Below are 12,741 nucleotides of genomic sequence, written 5' to 3'. Positions count from 1 at the left end.
TAGATCAACACAAAGCCTAATCTCACCAGTTTTCTTTCTTGTGGGGACTAAGTTTGAAATCTAGTCTGAAAACCTGATTGGTGCTATGATACCGCTTTAAACATTTTCTGTACCTCTTTCTCAATTGAAGGGAGAAGCATAGGATTGATTCTTCTCAATTTTTGCTTAAATGGCTTTTGATTTGGCTTGAGAGGGATGGTGTGTTGAATAACAGAGGTGTCATAGGATTTCAAATCCTCATAACTCCATGCAAACACATCTTGGAACTCTTTAAAGAGGTCAATGTATTTGGGTTTCTGGTCAGGAGGTAAAGATGCAGACAATTTTATTATCTTTGGCTTTTCTATAGTTCCAATATTTCATTCTTCAATGGCAGCATTAAGGGGTTGCATTTTTGGTTTTCTAGGAACATCATTTGAGTCAAAAATGTCCTCCAAAGGAGTCAGGCCTGTTGGTAGAAAATTGTCTTTTAGTTGTATGACTTCAGCCTCTGCGCCAGCTATTTCATCAACATGCAATTGTTTGAGTTCTTGTATTTTTTCCTTGTCAAAGGTTGTTGGACAAAGTATTTGATTTGCTGTTTTGGGTGATATAGTTGTTTGGTCCTGTTCACTTAGTGGTTGTGTGTCTTTCACAGAATCAACATCAATGTTCAAACCTGAAAATTCATGCTGCAAGGTCAGGAAACTATTTATCTGTGTGTCATCCTCAAATACTTGCCAGTCTTTAATATTGTTTGGGATAGAAGGTCTGTGTTTAATCTCAGCTGTAAAACAATGGTTGGGTTCAAAAGGCAATTTGCATGTATTGGAAAATGTAGCTAAACTATGTGCATGAAGGTTGTGGGTCCTAGGTATCTTGGTCATTTGAAATTCAGTGAAAGCCTTGAGCATTTCAATAGCAGCAGACCTGTATGATCTAAGTCTTTTGTCATTGGTGACGAAATTGCCTTTCACTTGTTGAATAATGAGGTCTGAGTCTCCCAGGATTGAAACTTTTGTGGCTTGTAAGGACTTTACCAGTTTGAGGCCCAGCAGAAGAGCCTCATACTCTGCCATATTATTAGTACATCTGAAATTAAGCCTATAGGCTCGACCTTCTGCATGATTGCTTTGTTTGTTATGAATCCACACTCCAGCTCCTGCCCCTAATTTGTTGACTGATCCATCAAACTCAAGAAACCAAAGGATTTGTTGATCTAGGGGAGATTTAACAGCTTCTCTATGACTTGGGATTATAAGCTGGAGATCTTGTTTTTCATCTGGTTTGTCTTCTAGGATAGTCTCATCGATTGATTGCCCAACCTGGATTTCTTGGGAACTTGATTGCTCATTCGTATGTAGATCTTGTTCAAGTAGGACAGATTTGTCTCCACATATTGGACTTATATCATCATTGAACAGAACGAAGGAATCCATGTCAGAATGGACTGCATAAATAGGGAAATTTTGAGGTTTTTCTTCACTGCTCACCATGTATTTCATGAGTGATTCTCTGTATAGCCTCTTTGGCTGCCCAAAGAGAGAGATAGTGGCATATGACATGTCCAATTGTAGGGAACCTTGGAGTTTGGCTCCCCATGACCTTGATAGCAGCATTCCATATTTAGGTGGGATATCAGCAACCACAACATCCATTAAGATTGTTTTATTTGGGTACTGGACAAGGGACACACATAGATCTTTTATCAAGCCTAAACACTTAACTTGACTGGAGTCAAATGAAAATAGGTCCTTATATGGTCTTGTGATGTCTAGATTCAATCTCTCCATTACTGACTTAGGCATAAGGTTATGAGAAGTGCCTGAATCAAACATTGCATTGTGTAATATCTTATCATGAATATGCAAGCTGACATAAAAAGGTAAGATTCCAGTACCTCCTGTCTTTCCATCAACTTCTGGACCGAAAAGAAATTCTGGGGTATCATCCAACACATTAACATCATCCTTATCATGGGTCAATTGAAGGGATTTCTTGATTTGTTGCTTGTAAATGCTATCTTTGGCTAGCTCTGAAAGAGGAATGGCTATCTTCAATTTACCAATTTCAGCTTCTAAGTCAAAAGGTTTTTCAGACTCGGTCTTGGTGTTCTGGTTAACAACTTTTTCTTTCTCAATTGAGTTTTTTGAGGTTTCTTCTTGAATCTTAATTTGATCTTGAGGTTTGTCTTTCTTGCTCATCTTTTGGAAAGTGTTGCTTGGGTTGTGCTGTAAAGGAGGTGTAACCATTGGTTGTTGATTTGAGGGAAATGCTTCGGTTACCTCTTCAACTGTTACTTTATTTGTAATTGCATCAGTTTTGTCAATTGGTTCTGTGATAATAGCCTTCTTAGGCTGCTGGCTATCCTTTGTTTTTTCAGGCTGTGTTACATTTATAGTTCTGCTTCTCAATTTGTATTGCTTATGAACTTCAAAAACAGCTGTGTCATAGCCTTGTTTGAAATCAAATGATTCACCTGATCTGGTTTGGAACTGACTAATGTCATTATCCTCATGATCCTCTTGACTCAAAAAAACTTGCTGATCATCGTTTAGGCCCATCAAGTTAATGTGGGTATCGTCTATTTGCTCATTAGAAGTGGATGCTTCAGCATAGTTTTCTTGGAATGGAGGTCTAATTTCTGGTTCGGGGCTGGCCTTGCCAACATTAGGGTTTTGATTTCTTCTAAAATTGGGATTCCTGATAGGATTATTCTGTGGTGCTTCCCATGATGACTTCCTCTCAACTAATTCTACTCTGTCACCTAATCTGTGCATACCAGAGATTATTGCATCTAATTTCTGATCCCAGCTTGAAGGTTCTTCTTTGAAGGTAGTTTTTCTTTCAGTTCTGGTCCTATTTCTCTTAGCTATCAGGTTGGCTTCTACACTGACTGCTATGTCTTGCATTTCAGCTAAAGTTCGGGGAGCTCTTTCTCTCAATTGGTATGCCATATCTGAATCCAACCCATCAGGAAAGGTATATAGAGCCAGATCAGGTGGGGGTCTAAGATTTTGGGGAATAGCATTGTAGACATTGTTGAATCGAGCACAATAGTCCAAGACTGTTTCTTGGGGACCTCTTTTGATAGTATTGTATTCAGATAAAATATGGAGTGGATCCTTTTTCTTCTCCCATCTGTTGATAAAGGTTTGATACAGGGCTTCAGGGTCAGCTATGGAGTTTGCTGGGAGTGACCTAAACCATGATCTTACATCTCATGTTAGGCTTTGCACAAAAATTTTCATTCTAACCCCATCATCATCTATCTCATAATTTTCAAAATAATCCTGCATTTTCTTAGTATGTTGGAGGGCTGAATGAGAGCCAGTACCATCAAAATATGATATTTTAGTTTGATAATCTTGGGGCATAGGCCCTGGATTGGCAGGTAACTGCAGTGGAGCATATCTATTAGCCATGTTTGGTGGGACAATAGGGATAACAGGAATGAATGGGACAAGTGGAGGAAAGGGGATGAGAGGGGTATGTGTAGTTGATGGAGGGGTTGAAAGGATACCTTGTGAAGTGGATGAAGAACTAGGAGAGTGTGGAACGGTGGTATGAGGATGTAGAGAAACCTTAGCAGGGGTTGGAATATTAGTTTGAAATCCTGCTTCAGAACTTGAATCAGATAAAGTCCCCTCTGATTTTTGTTTCTTAAGGATTCTTGAAATCAAGTTTGGATTTTGGAACTCAGGTGATGGATCAGGATCTGGGTTAGATCTTGTATGACGAGTTTTCTTCTTAGGAGCCAGTTTTTGTGATTTTCTTTGGGAAAATTTCTAAGAGATATTGATGTTTCACAAGGACTGATCAAGTATAGCACAACTATGTGGAACTTAAGACTGAATAAAGATTGACTGAGGCAGCATTTATATACTCCTGCAAATGCAAAGCAGAGGCAGTTTCCAAGGCTATCTGGCTGTCACTCAGGCTTTATCTACAGTATTAAGAATCAGCTAGGGGTTTATGATTTGATTTAGTTCCCCAGCGGAGTCGCCATTTATGTTAACACCCAGGTTGTTCCCTTTGACTCCAGAGGGAATACGGCTGGGGCAACCACTAACCAAGCTTTGGATTACAGGTTCTAGCCTACCTGTAATCAGAGAGGGCTCTCTCTTTTAGTTTTAACATTGTTTTTTGAAGATTCCAGACTAGTTATGAGATGGGATTTTGTTTGAATTTTGGTTGCAGACTATTGTTCAAGGAAGGACATGGAAATAACCAATAGAGTTCAATCCATTGGGCATGTGGAGTCCAGAAATGTAAGTGTTTGATATATGTGATAAAGAGAGGTTCACTGCAGGGCCAGATGGATATTCATGATACAAACTTTTGATTTAGGACAATAAACAGTATAAATTACACCAGTAAAAGGAAGTTTAAGAGTTCTTTTACAGTGTAACAGAGAATAACAGAGAAATCCTAATCAACAGAAAGTGAGAATTGCTGAATAAAGACTTATCATATGATTAGAGCAAACAGGAGCATTTAAGAATTCCATAATTGCAGCTAACCCTGAAGAAAACATATTTAGTTGCAAGGATTGAGTTTAGGGTGTCTTTAATGGACAAATCCTGAAACTAGTCTTTTACCTTTCTACCAAGTTTGATCACTATGCATCACAGATAGATTAGGTAAGAAATGAAATACAAATACGGTTAGAAACACTTATTGTATCACACCATATCACGAGAATCCTGCAGCAGTCAATAGTTTCACCACATCATTTCCAGGCCAAAATCATTCCTTGAAAAACCAACAGCTCCTTTGCATTATATCTTTCAGAGTAAATATAGCAGAGTTCTCTTGAACAAAAATGAGTAACAACAACCCCCAAAAACTGTGCGGGGGTGCTTATATACAAAATATCATAGAAATATCTCAATAGTGAGTTATTGCACAATAAATGCTCTTACCAACTTTCAGAGATATTTTTTACAAAATTAAAAACTACTTTAATGAATATACAACAGCTGTTTGCTGTTTGTCAGAAGTTCTTGACTTTTGAGGGCAACTGGCTCTACAGGGTGCTTTGCATTGATTCTGAATAGTACACCCTTTATTGCTTTGTCATGCTGCAGCTATCTCAGCCCCGTCATCTGCATTTGTCGGTGTTGCTTTAGTGGCCAAATTTGTTTGCTGAGTTGGCTCTGTCCACTCCTCTCCAGTCATAGTGAATACATCAATTTTCTGAATATGATGAATTATAATTGATGTATAAGAGTTTGGTGAAAAATCTGTTTCTTCACAGCAATGTCTGTATCATGCTTGTCCACCATTCCTGAGTAGGCAACTGATGTCTCAAAATTGTGCCTAAGGTTTCATCTGCCTCAGTATACTTGTAGTAATTTGGAGGCACTTCAAATAGATGTCTAATCTCATTCATGATAAAAAACAAATTCTCTATTTTGTCATACAGACTCTGCCCAGATGTAGGCCCTGTTTCTTTGGGGTACTTGATGCTGCAGTGATCTGATTGGTGGCATATGTATTTACCTTCTTGGCATAATTCTCATGAGATAGTAGCCTACCTGCACTGGTTAGTAGGCTGGGAAGGCCTCTGTTATGCAATGCTGTACATTTCTCTATGAATTTGTTCACCTCTGTCTACAATTCCTGGCACCTTCTATCCAATGTTTGCACAAGATTTCTCAAAGTGAGCACCCTCTTCACCAGTAAAATGGTATCAGTTCTGTTTGAGATACCCATTTCTGCTAGCTGGGGGCCTGTACGATTATTAAGGACATTGATAATCCTATTGGCTATCTCAGGCATATTGCCTAGAGATGCCCTTGCTCTCTGGCTTTACTTTTGGGCCCTGCCTATGAGATCTATATGCTCATGAATGGTTTCTATATATTGTCATTGATCTGTTATAGACTGTCCAATATTGGCCCACAGGACTTTCCTGATTTCTGCTACAACTTTGTCAAGAGAGAGCTCTTTCTCCAGTTCTTTTATTTTCTTTTCAAGAGCCTTTACCTCTCTTGTTTTTTCAGCTACACTTTGCTTTGATTTATCATATTTTTCATTAAGTGTAGCCAATGTTTCCTTGGCCTCATTTAGTTATGCCATCTGGGCCTCCAGAGCTTGAAGTTCTTTCATCATGTTTTGCATATCCATGCTTGGTTTCTGTTCTGATGTTGTTGCTGGTGCTGCTGCTGAAGGGCCTGCCTCTGCTGTTTGTCCTGTGGGAGGACTTATAATCTGAGGAGGCTCCTCAAGGTTGATTACTGGCTGAGGGGGCGGAGATGTCTGCCCTCCTTATTTCTGTTTCAGGGCTGCCTGTAATGCACCTTCTGTTGTTATCAATCAGCCTTCTGTTTCTACCAATTGCTTATGTAATCTCAACAGCATGGCTGCTACATCTTGGTCCTTTCTCTGCTGAGCAACATCTTCTGTTTGGGGGTGAAGGGTTACTGGAATTTTGACCATCTTCCTCAAAGCTGCTATATCTTCATCTTTTTTCTTCATGAGTGTCTGCACAGCATTAGGATCACTTGGGTCATGCCCAAGCTCTATAATGATATCCTCCAAAGACCTAATCCTGTTGTCTTTGGCTTGAGAAGAGGCTTTCTCCAATTCTAATTGGGCAGTAGTATTATGGAGACTATTTTGCAGTTTGTGTGCCAGAAAGGTTTTGTCTGCAAGAGTGGAGTAGACCATCTCACCCATTTGCTTATGTAGCTCTATTTGGTCCATTGGGTGGATGTCCTTTGCAAATACTTCTAGGTTGGTTCTGATGTAATCTGCAGCTGACTGTGGCTACAGCATGGTAGGCATGAAATGGCTCATAATCATCTTCCCCTCTGTAATGTCATATGCTGACACGAGCCTCTGTTGGTTGGTGGGAGCCATCTTGAGCAAATGATTGTAAAGCTGGAGTCTGACTGGCTCATTCCTTTTCTTAATATCAATAAATTGCTGCTTAATGCTGGATTCTGCCCTTCTTTGCTTGCTTGAGGAGCTGACCTCTCCTCCAAGTGTTCTTTCTTGTTCCTGTTGGAAGGAACTAGCTGATGCTTCCATGCTAGGGGGGCCCATACCCATGGATGGTCCAATAGGCATCTCTTCTTCAGAAAGAGGATTTAATCTTTGCCTTTTCTCCCCTTGTTGACTTGTTGATGTGGTGAGGGGAGTTTCTTGCTGTCTATCCCTCTTCTTGGTTCTCTCTTCATTCAATGGGGTTTGGAGCACCGAGGCATCCACTACTGTTTCCTGTCTTAGGGGCACACTTTCTTGAGCCTGTTGCTCTGTAGATATAGGGGCCTCAGCCATTTCTTCTTGCTGTTTGGTTTGCTCTTTCTGTTGTTCTGCTGTTGGGAGTGATTGATCCTGCTCCATTTCTTTCCCTTTACCTGTGCTGGCTGCCTGAGGAGTAGTTTGAGCTGCTTGCTGGGGGGCTACAGAGGATGAGGCAACTGCTCCAAGTTGAATATGATAAGAAGAGGAAACCTGCCCACAATTTTCCAAGTCAGCTTCCTTCTCAAGTTTCTTTGCTTCTTTTTGTGCTATTTCCTCTTTAGTACTTGCCTCTTCTAGGGTGCCCTCTTTCCATCTTAATAGATTTGCATACTTTTCAATATGAGGCAACCTGACATGATCATAGCTAGCCAACTTATATTTGACCCTTCTAAGACTAATGAAATGATTGGGATCATAGGGTATCCAGAGGAAACTGGTTTGCAACCTGAGGCGTTGCAGGATCTTATCTGCTTCTTGCCATGCCTCTTCTCTTTTATTATAAATAAATGGGCCTAGCTGGTTTCTGACTTTGAGTTGTACCTTCTTATTTTTGCTGTGGAAATGGACCATGTCTGCATTTCCAAATTGTCTGAAATATTCTAAAGCAAAAAGTCTCATAGGGACATATCTTGGTAACCTATATGGGGCTAACTCACAACCATATATTCTGATCACTGTATGGTGTTGGTAAAAGTACCAATCCCCAATGCTTTAGGCCTTTGAGAGCTGGAGGATCCTTTGCATCTCATCTATCAATCTTGGAGGAGGAGAGCTCAACAGCAACGACATGGTTGGATGGATAAACAGGTCTATGAATTCACAGTAGTTATATGGTGAAAAAGATATGTGATGAAAGACTGAAGACCAAAATACTACAGACCTTTGGTTCCCTTGGGCATCAAGCTTCTTGAGAGTAATAGGGAAGCTATCTGGCTGATAGAATAGAAACAAGTGAAAGATGTAAGAAGTGTATCTAAATATCCTTTCCCTTTCTAGATTCATCAATTGCTCATGAATTTTATTGGCAATGTATGCAGCATAATCATAGTGAACAGAAGGAGGCTTCCTAGGGGAGAAGATAGACATCATGGCCAGAATGGTTTCATCAACATCCTCAGATGATCTGTATCCCAGGACATAACTAATCATATCCACAAGAATTTTGCCCAACTCATTGAGATATACATTTCCAATAGGAGGATTCCTCACAGTTTGAGAGCCTGATTGAATGAATAATTGATTGATCTTTATAATTTGGGCACTAGACAACTTGCCTCCTTTCTATATCAAATCCATCATGGAGAGAGGAGTCAATGGCTTTGTAGTATGAAAGTGCAGCATTTGATTTATGGCCTCAGGGGTGACATGGAACAAAACTGAGCCTAAGGAACTGAGGATAGCTCTCTGACATGGGTCATAGTTGGCACTGCATCGATGTATCAAATCTGGGAGGATATTGACTTGAGGGAGATTGAAAATAGGCAAATTGGAGTCCCAAATCCTTAGAATATCATTTCCACTGAGATGTTTGGCTTTGAGATCATTGAGTACATGAATGTGGTACTTGCTGTAATCTGGGATTCCCTCTGCCATTTGGTAGTCTCTGTCAGCCAGGGGCAGCCACTCTAGCTCTCTTTGTGGGGCATTTAAAGGTGCAATGTTCAATGTTACTGGAGTTTCCATGGTCAATTGATAGTTTGAATTATGTTTGAACTTTTTTTTCTAGGCACAGCAACACAGAGCTATGAATTTTGCAGGAGCAGGGAAATTTGCAGAAAGGACAAGGTAGTCAGAGGAGAAACTAAGGTGAATTTCTCCAGGGAGATATTCAAATGAGCAAATGTTGGGTTTAAGGGTGGCCTCCCTGGTGGATTTCTCTAGCAGAGGTTTTAGTTTGCGAATGCGCAAACAGACTGTGAATTTGTGGATATTCGGCTCAATGCGGACACTTTGTGGGTAAATTTGAGCTTACAGTGCAGAAGAGGACCAGTGGTTTATGAAAATTTCTTGAACTTACTGTGTTTTTCTTTTCTTAGTTTCCTCAGAGAATTGTGGAAAAAACGAGGCACGGAGGGGATAATTTGATAAATACCTGGTATACTTCGGGCAATGGTGGCAATGCAGGTGGATTCAGGGCGCCGGTAGCGAGGATCAGTCTTCAAAGTTGGCAGGTAAACGACGTGCTCGCTCATGCAGGAGTACAGTGAGTAAAAATGCAAATAACGCGAAAAAACGGGTTTTTTGGGCAAAATAGTGAAAATTTGGCTTTTTGGTGCCTTTAGTCAGATGACGTCAGCATGATGTCATAGGTGGGGTCAAGTACGGAGTGGTGACGTGGCGATCTGTGAGTGGTCCACGTGGATGGGGAACGTGGCGGACAACTGAGTGCGATGGCGGATGGAGCAGTGATGTGACGCTGAGGTGGCAGTGACGTATGCGTGACGTAGGGTCGACTGGGCGGGCGGTAAGCGGAAGGCGGTAAGTGGTAATATTGGACCGCTTAAGGTATAGGTGCGGTTTTGGCACGAGGCTGCCCGATACAATGCAGGATTGACGCGTGTCCGAGCCCTGACGTCACCCTCTGACAAATTTCGGGTGCTATCGTCCTGGTATCGGAGGCGGTCCGAAATTGATGTGAGTCGTCGGATGGGAGGGCCCAGATCCGACAGACGACGGGTTGTGGAGGTGCGGGATGGATACGGAGGGTCCCAGCGGCATTTAAATAATATTTCCTTTTGTTTTTTGTGGAATGCGCACTGTAATCAAAACTTTGGATAAGCGGGGAAAATGGGTTTTGCGATGATTTATAAGCCAAAATGGGTTAATTAATCATTTGTTCGCAAAGCGGGGTTAGGGCTGTTAAACCAAGCAGATCTTGGATTAATCCCTAGACTTTGTTTTTGGCGTTATTTTGCCTATTGCGCTTAAATCTCTTAGCGCTCCAACCTTTGAAGTTATAAGGCTATAGTGCCTAGGGAAGGGGGAATATATACTTTGGGGATTTTTATATACAATTGTGATATAGTAGCAGGGAAAAGGGGAATATAGGGAATTAAGTAATAATGGTTAATAGTTAATATGGGAGGGGGATATGAATAAGAGGTGATAGACACTAAGTTTTAGGGAAAAAACCTAGTTTTGAGAGTAGATCAAAATGAAAAGATTTTTACCCAGGAAATGTGGCTCTTTATGCAACAAGGATCAATAAATGAGTTTTATTTCTCTCATGAACCCAGGTGATAGTGGGATGTTAGCAAGGAGTATGATGGGGAATGATTGGGAAGTTAGACATGCTTCACGTTGTTGCTACAAAAACTATTGAATAGGAAGATTTGCACTGGCCACCATGTGTTTCCTTTGCTTGGGCCAGAGATATGAAAGAAATCATACTTCTGCAACTCCATCTACCTACCCATTCTATTGCCTAGCATTTTTTGTTACTTCAAGGAGGGTGCACTTAGACTGGTAAACCCTCAATTGCTCTTTTTCTTTTCTTTTTCCATTTTCTTTTGATTTTCTATCTAAGGCTAGCCTTATTACTTCCAAGGCCCCAGATTAAGCAGTTGGGAACCTTCATTCTCTACCTAACTACTTATCTGCCAAGATTGAACAGTTTGGACATATTTCTTTCTCTAATCTACAACAAAAATTGAAATATGGCATGACCCAGCTTAGACTGTTGGATCACCCATTCAGAAGTAGGATAGCATCAACCAATTGTAGATATGTGTTTTCCACAAAAATATGAGATCTTTGCATCACCAAAGTAGATCATATTGGCACTTCCCCTGCCAATCATGAAAAATAAAACCTATTGGTATAGGTAGCTAACAGGTGGGAGACCTTTGGGAGTCTCAAATACCTTGGAATGATTGTCTAGGAATTTTTGGAGATCTGGAGAAATAGATGATTCCAATGTGGAAACATCTAGCGAACATAATTGTGCAATTACACCTCTTTGCTCCTTTTTTAGAAGCTTTGTCATGCCATTAGAGCTGATTATCTTTCCTGGTTTCCCTGCAATACCCCTTAATTCAACTTCCTTTCCTTCCACAGAAAATTTCATGAAAAGTTCTTGAAAATTAAAAGCTATTGTACCCAAGGATTGTAGCCATTGGACTCCTAGTACAACATCAGCACCTTCCACTGGAATGGAAAGCATTGGGCTAGTCAATACATATTCTCCCATGGATAGCTTGATATTATGGCACTTTCCAGAACAATTTATTGTTCCTCCATTTGCAATCATCACTTGGCACTCTGGTGCTGGATATAGGAAGCAATTCAATTCTTTTGCTACCCTACAATGAATAAAATTGTGGGTACTTCTTGAATCAATCAACACTATTACCTTTCTCTTCTTGATTTGTCCTTCTATCTTGATGGTTTGAGGAGTGGTAATTCCCACCAATGCATTACAAGATATGGTCGGATTTATTTGTTCTTCATCTAGGCTTTGTTCTTGGAATATATCCTCTTCTTTTTACCTTTCTTGCTCCTTTTCTTCTTCCTCTTCACAATCTATGTAGAATAATTTCTTCTCAACACACTTATGACCTTTTGTGTATTTGCTATCACAATTGTAACAAAGCCCTTTTGCTCTTTTTTCTTCCAATTGTTGTGGTGTCAACCTTGTAGGTTATGGAAGACTATGGGCAACAACACTTCCGTCTTTATAGTTGTGAATGGTATGCTTCCTAGTTGCCATAATTTTTCTTTCCATTTTTCTTGCTAACCTGAATGCCTTCTCTAATGAATCAGGTTCCCAAAGGCGCACATCATGTTGGATATTATCCTTTAAAGACCCTATGAACACATCAATCCTATGCTCCTCTGGAATATCTTTTACCCTTATGTTCAATTTTTGGAACTCCTCAATGTGCTCCATTATTGCACACTTTTGTTTGAGACTTATCAATTGGCTAAAAACAGTGTTTCTTTTTGTATCCTCATAATGTGCTATCAATTCTTCCGTAAAAATTGCCCAAGTGATAAATTGTTTACGAGAACAAAGCCATTGATACCATACAAACTGATTTGGTTCCAAATATAAAGTTGCCATACGTACCTTTTGTGTGTTTTGCACATTATTGAGATCGAAGAATTGCTCCATCTGTAATATCCATGTGGCGGGATCCTTGCCATCAAACTTCCTCATATCGATTTTTGGAACATGGTGAGTCTTCAATCCAACATTAGAGTCTATGGAATCATGATTAACATTTCTTTTGTTCTCATCATGAGTTTCCTTTAGTACTCTTTCACCCTTAGTGACCATTTCTTGTAGCAACTTATTCATATTTATCTTCAATTCTTCCATCTTATCATCCATGCCATCAATTTTAGCGTCCATGCCATTCACCTTAGCTTCCATGCCATCCATCTTAGCTTCTACGCCTTTCTTTAAATAGTCCATCTTAGCTTCTACACCTTTCTTTAAACCATCCATCTTAGCTTCTACATCTTTCTTTAAACCATCCATCTTAGATTTTGTTCCTTTTTGTGCAA

The sequence above is a fragment of the Pinus tabuliformis genome, chromosome 5_2 (assembly GCF_031772625.1).
Source record: "Pinus tabuliformis cultivar Carrire ecotype Pingquan chromosome 5_2, CPIR1, whole genome shotgun sequence".
Taxonomy (NCBI): Eukaryota; Viridiplantae; Streptophyta; class Pinopsida; order Pinales; family Pinaceae; genus Pinus; species Pinus tabuliformis.
The sequence above is the reverse complement of the archived record's forward strand: the minus strand, read 5'-3'. Positions refer to the sequence as shown.